The 12,656-nt window shown below is 41.3% G+C and overlaps 1 pseudogene; it reads right to left on the bottom strand.

Moving 5' to 3' along the window:
- Positions 1–654: 654 nt before the first annotated feature.
- On the bottom strand, positions 655–10,193 carry LOC138097936 (DLA class II histocompatibility antigen, DR-1 beta chain-like; annotated as a pseudogene).
- Positions 10,194–12,656: the final 2,463 nt, after the last annotated feature.

Genomic DNA, 12,656 nt, shown 5'->3' with positions numbered 1-12,656 from the left:
AAAATACGGTGTTGCCTTCAATTTAAGAACTTCCAGGTTAAGATTGGGGACTGAAGAAGTCATTAAGGAGAACATTTTCAACAGGGTCACTGGACTAAGAGCAAACCAGATCCTAAGAAAGCACTCTCTGAAGAAGAGTAAGAGCTAATCAAGAAACCTTTCCATGATGCAAAGAAGCTGGTAGAGAGTTTTTGCTTGAGCGTTCCCATCTTCACTTCAGCTTAGGAGTCCTGCAAAAGACAGTGGAGAGGGTTGTTTTCAGATCTAACTCAGCAAGCAGGCTTTGTCTGCATGTGTGTGTGCACGTGTGCTCTTTCAGGGCATCATGTTAAAGCATTATATTAAGAAGGAGAGCAAATTCTCATGTCTTCCTGAGCTAAAGCTACCTTAGAATACAGTCCTTCCTGTTTAGTGGAGACAAGAAGCTTTAATATCAACTGCCTGATCAGAATCTTTTCCATTATTTGATTCAATTATTTGATTCAATCTGATTATTCAATTATTTGAATTATTCAATTATTTTGAATTATTCAATTCATTATTATTCAATTATTTGATTCAATCTGATTCAAAATCTTTTCCATTATTTCTCTTTCCAGTCTTATTACCCCTACCATCTGTTATGAAGAGAGTAACTATTAGTTTAAAAGAGAATTAAAGAGCATTACCTGTTGGCTGAAGTCCAGAGTGTTTGGGGAAAGAGAAGGGAAGAAATATACTTAAAATAAATGGAGGAAAGTCAGTCTCTAAAACACAGTGTCCCCAGGCCCAGATCAGTCTTCTAAGATTTCTCTAATACCACAGCCCACATCACATGAGGCCAACCTGCAAGGCCAGACAGGAGAGCAGACATCAAGAGCATGAAGCTTTCCTCTCACAAACGGAATGTAATTTCATCAGCCTTGGTGTCCATCTGTCCCAGGGTCTCCACCCTAAATCTCCATGCATGCTAACCTTTTTCTTATCTCTAAATGCCATAATCTCTTATGTTTCAAACATAAGTTTCTAAGTTTCCAAAGCCTATTGAATCCTAGACTTTCAGGAAATTGAGGTCAATAGGGGCTTCCCAGGTAGGTCTAGTAGTAAAGAACCTGCCTGCCAATGCAGAGAATAAGAGAAGTGGGTTTGATCCTTGGGTGGGGAAATCCCCTAGAGGAGGGCATGGCGACCCACTCCAGTATTCTTGCCTGGAGGATCCTATGAATAGAGGAGCCTGCCAGGCTACAGTCCATGGGATCACAGGGTTAAATATGACTGAAGTGATTTAGCAGGCATGCACGCAAGGGAAGGAAAGACTCTAAATGAGTTCATTGATATTCAGAGAACTAACTGAGCAAAGCCATATTTCTTCACTCAAAAGTGAGTATCAGCTGCCAACAGGTTCCTTACCTTTCTGATTCCCAAAGTAGATGAACAACCTGATCCCAAGGAAGAGCAGACCCAGAACAAAGCCCCTGACTCCACTCATCATCTTGCTCTGAGCAGAGTCAGATCATGCCCCTAGAAAAGAAGTCAGTTTCAGTGATCTTTATCCCAATCCAACTTCCCTAAGCTTGGAGGATGAGAGAAGGTTGCCTGGAAGAATTAGAATACCTGGTCATTACAAAAAAGAGATTAAAAATCACACAGAGTAGCTACGAGGTTAAGGCATCGAACTATTTTACAACCCTGACATAAAGCCATGACTTCTCCATCTCATGGTTGTGGAGCCTGGGACTCAAAGATGTTAAGTAGCTTGTCTAGTATGACAGAGCTAATAAAAGGCAGTGCTGAGACTGGACTCCTCTCATATCAAGAAGATCCCTACATTGTAGAGGATGTGCTCCTTCTCAAATAACAGTGAATCCAGAGCAACAGCATTAGATGTACAAGTCCAGCCCAACAAAGGGGACTGATGAACTGTGATATCATGGAGACTCTGAGCAGGGACACCTCTTCTCTGCCTGCCAGGAAGAACTGTCTCACCAGCAGGTATAGGTATTGATAGAAACTATCAAAGCATATCTGTAAACTATCAGAGGATTTCTATCACAGGATATCATGGCTACTCCCCAACAGTTTGTGCTAAGAAAGAAAGAGCATGAAGCAAATAAAAAATATGGTGTTGAGCGAGGAGAAAACTGACATTCAGAGGTAAGCAAGCCCCATCCTTGGTGAGTGGGGAACTTATGAAGTCAGAAAGCTTCTCACTCCATTCCACTGCGAGAGGGCTCATCTGGCTGGGGTGATCCACTTAGCAGGTGTAGACCTCTCCACTCTGAGGAACTGTTTCAAGCATCACCACGGTCTGGAAGGTCCAGTCTCCATTCTGGATCAGGCCTGTGGAGATCACCCCAGCCTCCTCTTCATGGCCATTCCGGAACCACCTGACTTCAACGTGCCCTGGGTAGAAACCATTCACAGAGCAGACCAGGAGGTCGTGGTGCTGCAGGGGCTGGGTCTTTGCAGAATACACACTGTAGGCTCCACTAGGAGGGAAAAGGCAGAGGGACTAAGTGAAGGAGACAGTAAGTCTCCCTGACTGGCTGCCTTTCTTCATTCAGTCTGCTGTTCCAGACTGCAGCCTTGGACAGGCCCCACTAGAGCTGGCCATGTGGCTAAACAGTAGTTAGTGCCATGAGCCTTGTCTTTAACCCTTACAGCGTGAACACATTAGATATGAGAGATGTGGAGGAAATTTGTGGGTTTATTTATCCAATGAACCATTTATTCATTATTCAATGGAAGTGTTTATAATTTTTTGCAAAGCAATTGTGTATTCATGAATAGCACAACTTCTGTAACCATGCTGCCTGGGTTCAGTTCCAAGCTCTCTCTCCTACTGATGGATCCTAGTATAATATTCACATTCTCTGTACCTCAGCTTTATAACCTACCAAGGAGGATAATAATATGAAGTGATCTCTGAAGGTTATCTGAGGATGATTGCACCTAAAGTATGTTAAGCCACAACTGGAATTTAGCCTTCAATATGTGTTAGCTACATATTTTTGTTTCATTAGAGAGAAAATAAGGTTCAAAGTAATGTGGATAACTTAGGAAAGAGTAGTGGGGTAAGTGTAGAGATAGAATATGAAATCCTGGGAAAGCTGTGTCCAGGCACTCACACTTTAGAACGCCTCAGTTTGGGGCAGGGTTTGGAATTTACTGATACATGCCCTTAGTGCCTCTTTCTGAACTCCACCAGCCACAATAAACACAGTTCAAACAAACAAACAAAAACAAGAAGGAGAAACCTGGGGGAAAATATTTTTACAGTTTCACAAAATAGTAGATTTAAGATCGATGGTAAACCATTACTAACATTTTCTCAGTATATTACATTAAATTAAAATATTTAAATTTCTAAAATGGAAAATAATGAACTGAATCAAAATATAAACCACAAACTGGAGAAAATCATCAATGTGTTCATCTTAACACATAGAGAACCCATAAAATCACAGAGGAAAATACTAGGACCAGAGAGATAAGAGACAATATGTAATTCTTAAGGCAGCAATAACAATTAGCCAATAAATATATGAGAAATGTTCAAGAACCTCGGAAATAAATAAAATTTTAATTAAACGTTTTTAAAAGTAAATTTTAAACTAAGTATTTGGCTATAATGAAAGAAATATCTAACAAAAGGGAATGTAATGTCAATTTTACAACTATAAAAATAAATACTATGTAACCACACAAATACTATTAGTATTCATTATAAAAAAAGTGAAAGTGTGTTAAGTGGCAAAGCTATCAATATAATTCAGAAAGCTGGTTTCACAAGCATTTCAACTATGTAAAAGTAGAAATAAAGAAAACCAAAAAAGCAAGAAATTTAGACATAAACAAAGCCTTAGAGTAATCAGAAGTGCTTCAGAAGTTCCCCGTCTCTCAAGAATTAGTCTGCTCGCTCTTTGTCAATGAAATGCTTCTGCACACAGACACCTGCACACTTATTTCTGGGGGGTCAGTATTAAAAGGATGTGTACCTAGAGCAGGTTGTGACTCTCCTCACATGCTGCCAATCCTTGAACATTCCTCACCTCTCCTCCCCCCAAATCCTCCCCCCAACCACAGACACCTTGAAGTCCCCTCCCGCCTCTCTAACCACCCACCCACCAGTGTTGACTCCCCTCCCCCACTCTTTTCTCCCACAAGGACCATCAAGGATGCCTGGAGTCTCCCTTCTGCACTGCCCCCCCACACACACACACACACACTCCCTCCTGGTCCTCCCAGATTCCAGGGTACTCCCCGCACCACACACACTGTCTCTTTCCTTTCACAATAACTGACAAAGTCTCACAGGCAGATAAAAGAAGAGCCTGTGGTGGTTGAGGGGTGTCTGTGGAGCCGATGAGCGAGCCCTAGTGGCCCTCCTGCGCTTGGGCAGCCCTCATTGGTGGCCGTCACATCAGTTCCTTCCTGGGAGCCCAGCAGGGCGACCGAATCCTTCAGTTTCCACAGCACATTTCATGGTGCAGGGCAAGTCTGAGTGTCATTTCTTCAGGCAACATGCTCTTACAGGAACCCTCCTTAAGTATCAGTCAGTTCAGTCACTCAGTCGTGTCCAGCTCTTTGCGACCCCATGGACTAAAGCACAACAGGCCTCCCTGTCCATCACCAACCCCCAGAGTTTATCCAAACTCATGTCCATTGAGTCAGTGATACCATCCAACCATCTCATCCTCTGTCGTCCCCTTCTCCTCCCACTTCAATCTTTCCCAGCATCAGGGTCTTTTCCAGTGAGTCAGCTCTTTGCATTAGGTGGCCAAAGTATTGGAGTTTCAACATCAGTCCTTCCAATGAACACCCAGGACTGATCTCCTTTAGGATGGACTGGTTGGATCTCCTTGCAGTCCAAGGGACTCTCGAGAGTCTTTTCCAACACCACAGTTCAAAAGCATCAATTCTTCTGCACTCAACTTGCTCATAAAACAACTCTGGGACTTAGTCTCTCTGTCTCTTTGTCTCTCTCTCTCTCTCTCTCTCTCACACACACACACACACACACACACTGTCCCCAGTCTTCTGGCTGCCCACCCCCACACTCACTTTGCTGCTACACCATGAAGCTCTCTCCAACCCGGTAGTTGTGTCTGCAGAACACGTCCAACACAGCCCATGCCCACTCCACAAAGTCCTTCTGGTGATTCCAACTCTCAGCTCAGAGCCTGCCCAGCTCGGTCACTGCCCTGAACTCACCCATGTAGTCACTGTCAAAATGCACCAACTCCTTCTGATTATAGAAGTATCTTCCAAGAACTGCACCCACTCAGTCCGGATGGAGAAATGACACTTGGACTTGCCCTGCACCATGTAATGTGCTGTGGGAACAGCAGGATTCAGTCACCCTGGTGGGCTTCCAGGAAGGAACTGATGTGATGGCCATGAATGAGGGCTGCCCAAGCACAGGAGGGCCACTAAGACTCCCTCTTTGGCTCCACAGGCACCCCTCAACCACCAAGGGTCCTTCTTTCATCTGCCTACAGTGGAGGCAGGCGAAGGTGGGCAGAGGAGACCCCTCTGGTCTCCAAGTGGCTTCAGTGGTTGACTGGAGCCCTTCAAGCCTGAGCTGGCCCAGGATTTTCCCCATCACCACTCTTCCCTGAAGCCCCGACCAGAAAGACACTCGTGACCCCCTCCTCTCACCTTTACAAGTTCTTTAGCTCTTCCTCCAGAGCACCTACTTCTTTACTGGTGAGCTTCAGGCCTGTGCTGCCCCCTAGGAATCCAAAGAAGCTTAATATTTAGTAAAAGTGATGGAAAAAATTCAACCATGCAAGGATTTAGATGAGAGTGAGAAATGTCAAAAGAGAAATGTGCAAATCTATAACAGAGAGTTACAGGATAATCTAAATTACATTAGGGTGCCAAAGAAGTCATCTCTAAAGGAAGATGGTGATGATGTGATACGAAAGTGGATATGAGCTAGAGGAAAAGTGGCTATGAATATCAGTTTTGGGGAAAAGGAGTCACATTTTAGATAAAATAATACAATGGACCAAAATATAAAAGAACTGATGAATTTCTTCATCAGTTCAAGAAATGACAAGAAAACAGTTCACTGGAGCACTGAGTGAGAGGAAGGAGAGTAAAGATGAGAAATCCCAGGGAGCTGGGTGTGTTAGGATCTTGGCTTTACAGTAACAATAAATGTAAAGAGAAACTACTGAAGAGTTTTGAGGATATTAAAAACAACATTATAATACAGGTCCACAATCCCACAACAGCCTTTCTAAATCCAAAAAACTCAGAAAATCAGATTTTTTTAAAAAAATTGGTGCAAAAATCCATTTGGAAGATCTGACCTGAGAAGGTTAGATGTGTCTCAGTTCTTATCATCATATGTGCTTCTATATTTTCAATATTTTAAACATCACACATATATGTATGCATATATTTGGGATTTCCCTGATGGCTCAGACAGTAAAGAATCTGGCTGCAATACAGGAGACATGGGTTCAACCCCTGGGTTGCAAAGATCCCCTGGAGAAGCAAAAAGCTACCCACTCCAGTATTCCGGCCTGGATAATTCCATGGACAAAGGAGCCTGGCAGGCTGCAGTCCACGGGGTCACAAAGAGTTGGACCCAACTGAATGACTAATACACACACATGCATAAATATACCTTTATATCATATATATGTATATATTTTTGTTTTATCTTTCTGTTTAATTGAACTGTGAAAATATCAAAACAGAGTTAAAGAATAACCCTGCAATTAAGATCAATAAATGAAAACATTTAACAATTTCAATATGTGGATTAGCCACTAAGTCATGTCTGACTCTTTTGTGACCCCATGGACTGTAGCCCGCAATGGGTCCTCTGTCCATGAGTTTTCCCGGGTGAGAATACTGGAGAGGGTTGCTATTTTATTCTCCAGGGGATCTTCCTGACACAGAGATCAAACTCTTGTCTCCTGCATGGCAGACAGATTCATTACCATTGAGCCACCTGGGAAGCCCTTTCAATAACATAGAATATACAATTACCACAGAAGACTGAAGCATTTTACTGAAAAACGTGTGCAGTCACTACTACTTATGACTTACGAAAGCAAGCTGTTGAAAGTTAACAGGTGATGAACAACTGATGCAATATTGAAAAACATTGCATAAAGTAAAAAATAAAAATGCAGAGAGTCCCAGAAAAACATCTACTTCTACTTTGTAGACTATGCCCAAATCTTTGACTGTGTGGATCACAACAAGCTGTGGAAAATTCTTCAAGAGATGGGAATACCAGACTACCTGACCTGCCTTCTGAGAAATCTGTATACAGGTCAAGAAGCGATAGTTAGAACTGGACACAGAATAGACTACTCCCAAATTGGGAAAAAAGTATGTAAAGTCTCTATATTATCACCCTGCTTATTTAATTTACATGCAAAGTACAGCATGAGAAACACTGGCCTGAATAAAGCACAAGCTGGAATAAAGATTGCCAGGAGAAATATCAATAACCTCAGATATGCAGATGACACCACCCTTATGGCAGAAAGCGAAGAGGAACTAAAGAGCCTCTTGATGAAAGTGAAAGCGGAGAGTGAAAAAGCTGGCTTAAAACTCAACATTCAAAAAACTAAGATCATGGCATCTGTTCCCATTACTTCAAGGCAAATAGATGGGAAAACAGTGACAGACTCTATTTTCTTGGGCTCCAAAATCACTGCAGGTGGTGAATGCAGCCATGAAATTAAAAGACGCTCCTTGGAAGAAAGCTATGACCAACCTAGACAGCTTATTAAAAAGCAGAGGCATTACTTTGCCAACAAAGTCTGTCTAGTCAAAGCTATGGTTTTTCCAGTAGCTATATATGGATGTGAGAGTTGGACCATAAAGAAAGCTGAGTGCCGAAGATTGATGCTTTTGAACTGTGGTGCTGCAGAAGATTCTTGAGAGTCCCTTGGACTGTGAGGAGATTCAATCATTCCATCCTAAAGGAAATCAGTCCTGAATATTCACTGGAAGGACTGATGCTGAAGCTGAAGCTCCAATACTTTGACCACCTGATGCCAAGAACTGACTCATTGGAAAAGACTCTGATGCTATGAAAGATTGAGGACCAGAGGAGAAGGGGATGACAGAGGATGAGATGGTTGGATGGGATCACCGACTTTTGGACAAGAGTTTGAGCAAGTTCTGGAAGTTGGTGATGGGCAGGGAAGCCTGGTGTGCTGCAGTCCATGGGGTTGCAAAGAGTTGGACATGACTGAGCGACTGAAATGAACTGAACTTGCATTGACTGAACAAGTTCAAGAAAATGGTGACTGTATACAACTGCTGGCTTTTTTGGTAAAAGCCTGGTAACGTAAACCACAAGGAACTGAATTGAAAGGTGAGTAAAAGTGTGGGCCTAGACTTTGTATATATAACACAGTGCAATCCGATGTTTTTAACTTCAACACTGTTGACATTTTGGATCAGGTAATTGTTTGTTGTGAATGTGCTGTTTTATACATTTTAGTCTGTTTTCCTGCATCTCTGGCTTCTACACACTAGGTATCAGAATAGTCCCCCAGTTGTGACAATAAAAAATAGCTCCAGATATCGCCTAAAGTTGCTTTGGCAAAGGAAGGAGATGAAAGGGATGTACTGCCTAAGAATCATGAGGTAAACCATCTGAAAAATCAGTGATTAAAAAAGAAAAACACTGCTAATGATGGTGTGCTGAGAATTGCATTTTAAATGGAATATTATATCTGTTAAAAACATTGATGTTACATGAAATATGTTTTTTAAAAATCTGGACCCAGTGCAAAGCTATTTTTCCAGCACATTTGTTACTGAATTTGTTTGAAAGGAAGGTTTACTGATTTGTTTGCCTTGTCAACAAGTCAGTGCATGTGTGCTAAGTTGCCTCAGCTGTGTCCGTCTCTGCTACACCATGGACCGTAGCCTGCCAAGTTCTTCTGTCCATAGGATTCTCCAGGCAAGAATACTGAGCAGGGTTGCCATGCCTTTCTCCAGGGGATCTTCCCCATCCAGGGGTCAATCCCACACCTCTTAAGTCTCCTTACCACTAGTGCCACCTGGAAGCCCCAGTCAGTCTCTAAGCCATGTTAATTTATTCCTCACATCATCATCATCCTTCTTGATTTTCATTCCACTGAGCCATTACTTATATTTAGTAGTAAATTTCAGCCACAGCAATTTCATCCAGTACAATGGCCCAAACTAACTTATCTTCTAACTTTTGATTCCCTACTCTCAATAATACTAGTAGATATCAAATTGCCAGCCTTGGTCAGATATAGAACTCTCACTTCTGTAATCAAGTCCCCTCAGAAGGGGGGAAACTAAGAAAAGATGACATTCTCAATTAGATAGTTTACCAAAACTGAACAAACCTTCCTAAAGCTCTCTGGCCCTTTAGGTATGATTCTAGGGAGGAGAGGAACCTGGATCAGACCATCCATGTCTTACTATTCACAAATCCTCTGAGGTCCTACTTGAGAGACAAGAAAGTTAAAAAATAAAGTGCGAAGTTGCTATTCACTGTAGCTTATATGTATCAACCTACATGGTTGTGGTTAGCAATGCTAGTCCACAGTCCTATTCTGTGTATATAGTAACAGAACTGTATGTATGGCCATACATATAGTTGGCCATCCCTTGGCCATGTGCCATTTAGCAAATAAAAATACAGTGTTCCCAATGAAAGATTCTGGATAAATTATTTGCTGTTTATTTGAAATTCAAATTTAAATTTAACTGACTGTCTTATATTTTATTTGGCAACCAAAGCTCAACTTCATAATAAAATTGATAATAAACTCCAGAGGAGAATTCATGTTCCTCAGCACATAGCCATGATCTCTAGTACATAGTGTAAATCTTTAAGGAAATTTTCAAATAATAAATGTGAAATGAATTAAACTTTCCCCTATATATTGAAATATTCCATAAGGCACACTGATGTTACATATGAACATCAGAAATGTTACCAATTATTCAGACTCAGCTTAGCCACTATATATAGGTATGGAGAATATGTCACAATTTTAAGGGACATGGCCTGAACACAGTGACAAAGCTAGCTCCCTTCCTTCCCCCATCCCATGATAGCTCACCCCCTGCCCCAAGGCAGACACTTATGTGGGGGTGTCCTTGGCCCAAGCCAGGGGAGGGTTCATCACTATCAGTATCACTGTCAGAGCTGCCATCCAGGAGCCTCTATGGAAACACAGTCACACCATGCTGGAGAACAGGAAACGACAAAGTGTGGGGGAGCAGGGAAGTCTCACTCAGTGAAGACATGAGTCCTCCTCCATCCACGTTCCAAGTGATACCAACCAAGGCCTCATATCTTTGTTCCTGAATTGGGTGATCTCAGTGTCGGAGAACCAATCAGCACCAGAGATGAGAAGCATCATCAGTTGCTGAGCAGAGATTTAGTATGAGCGTCCTCTTCTGAAACTTTAGAACTTCCTCCCTTAAAAGGTTTTCATTTATTGCTTCAAAGGTTTGTCCAGTCACATATGAAACATTTTAATTGAGCCCTTGTTGTGAGCCATCTGTATGCTGGCCAGTGAATTATTAATATACACAAGTTTGACTCTTAGGATTGTTTCTTTCCTCTGCATTTGGAGAAAGCTATTTTGACAAATGTATGTGTGGATGTGTTTAGAAGTTGAGGTGGTGGACAGAAAATGATTGCAAGTTCAGTTCAGTTCAGTCACTCAGTCGTGTCCGACTCTTTGCAACCCCATGAATCGCAGCACACCAGGTCTCCCTGTTCATCACCAACTCCCAGAGTTCAACCTCAGACTCGCATCCATCGAGTCAGTGATGCCATCCAGCCATGTCATCCTTGGTCGTCCCCTTCTCCTCCTGCCCCCAATCCCTCCCAGCATCAGAGTCTTTTCCAATGAGTCAACTCTTTGCATGAGATGTACAAAGTACTGGAGTTTCAGCTTCAGCATCATTCCCTCCAAAGAAATCCCAGGGCTGATCTCCTTTAGAATGGACTGGTTGGATCTCCTTGCAGTCCAAGGGACTCTCAAGAGTCTTCTCCAACACCACAGTTCAAAAGCATCAATTCTTCGGTGCTCAGCTTTCTTCACAGTCCAACACTCACATCCATACATGACCACTGGAAAAACCACAGCCTTGACTAGATGGACCTTTGTTGGCAAAGAAATGTCTAGGAGACCTTTAATCAGTCCCTTGTTTCACTGCAACTTAGTCTTACAGATTTGGGGAAATTACTTACCCTCTACAGTTGAAATGAAGGCACTGTGACCTTTCAGTTGCTTCAGTACTGAAAAGTGCTGTGATTCTGTGGACTCCTCAAGGAACAGCATCTCCTGGTAACTGATGATATGATAGAATTATCGCTGTTGATTAGACAGCAGCCTGTCCCTCCTAACAGCTTGAGATGTCTCAATAAGCTAAAGAAAATTTAAAGCTAGACAATAATTTAACCCGAGTAAAAAAGGTTTTTCAAATATGTCTCCTGATACTGTCACTGACTTTAGTGACACCTCCAGAAAAAAAATAAAGAAACTTAAAAGAGACAATCTCTGTGGACTAGAAGGTATTAAAGATACCTTTGTAGAGTGCACAATCTAACAGTGTGAAAAGGCCAACTGTCCAAATCAAAATATGCAGGGAACTGAAGAATTGATAAAGGACTCAAAGTCAATCTTTGGCACAATAACTCAGTTTTAGCATAATTAGTGTTTGTATGAAAATGTGTTCGACCTTTTACTCCCAGTACTCATTATGATTTCCTCATTTTATTGGAAATATGTCCCTTAAATACATCTCCTCTTGTGCTTTATCCTAAAGAAAGATATGAGAAGACCTTGCTATTAAATTTATTATGATGTGTTCAAGAAATAGAACACTATGAAAAGGAGACAAAAATATACAACGGAGAAAAGACAGTCTGTTCAATAATTAGTGCTGGGAAAACAGGGCTGCTCCATGTAAAAAAATGAAATCAAAACATTCTCTAACACCATATACAAAAATAAACTCAAAATGGATTAATGCTTAAAAGTAAGACCAGGAGCCACATAAGTTCTAGACGAAAACATAGGCAGAACATTATTTGACAGAGATCATAGCAGAATTTTATGGATCTGATTCCTGAAGCAAAGGGAATAAAAGCAAAAATAAACAAATGGGACCTAATTAAACCTTAAAGTTTTTGCACAGTAAAGCAAAGCATTGACAAAATGAAAAGACTGAATGGTAGATAATATTTGCTAATAGCATGAATGATAAGGAATTAATATCCAAAATATATAAACAGCTCATACAACTCAAAATTAAATTTTAAAAACCAAACAACCCAATTTAAAAATGAGCAAAATATCTGAATACGTATTTTTCTAAAGAAGACATACAGATGGCCACTGGGCGCATGTAAAATACTCAACATCATTGATCATCAAAGAAAGGCAAATTAAGACCACAGTGAGATATAATCTCACACCTGTAGGAATGGTTATCATCAAAAAGAACACAAGTAACACATGTGGGAGAGGATGTAGAGAAAAGGGAACACTCGTACACTGTTGGTGGGAATGTGAATTGGTGCAGCCACTGTGGAAGATTTCATGGAGGTTTTTCAAAAAACTAAAAATAGAATCCAGCAATTCCATTTCTGGGTATATATCTAGAAGGAAAAAGAAAAGAAAACACTAATTCAA

The sequence above is a fragment of the Capricornis sumatraensis genome, chromosome 22 (assembly GCF_032405125.1).
Source record: "Capricornis sumatraensis isolate serow.1 chromosome 22, serow.2, whole genome shotgun sequence".
In the NCBI taxonomy this organism is placed as follows: domain Eukaryota; kingdom Metazoa; phylum Chordata; class Mammalia; order Artiodactyla; family Bovidae; genus Capricornis; species Capricornis sumatraensis.
The sequence above is the reverse complement of the archived record's forward strand: the minus strand, read 5'-3'. Positions and strand labels throughout refer to the sequence as shown.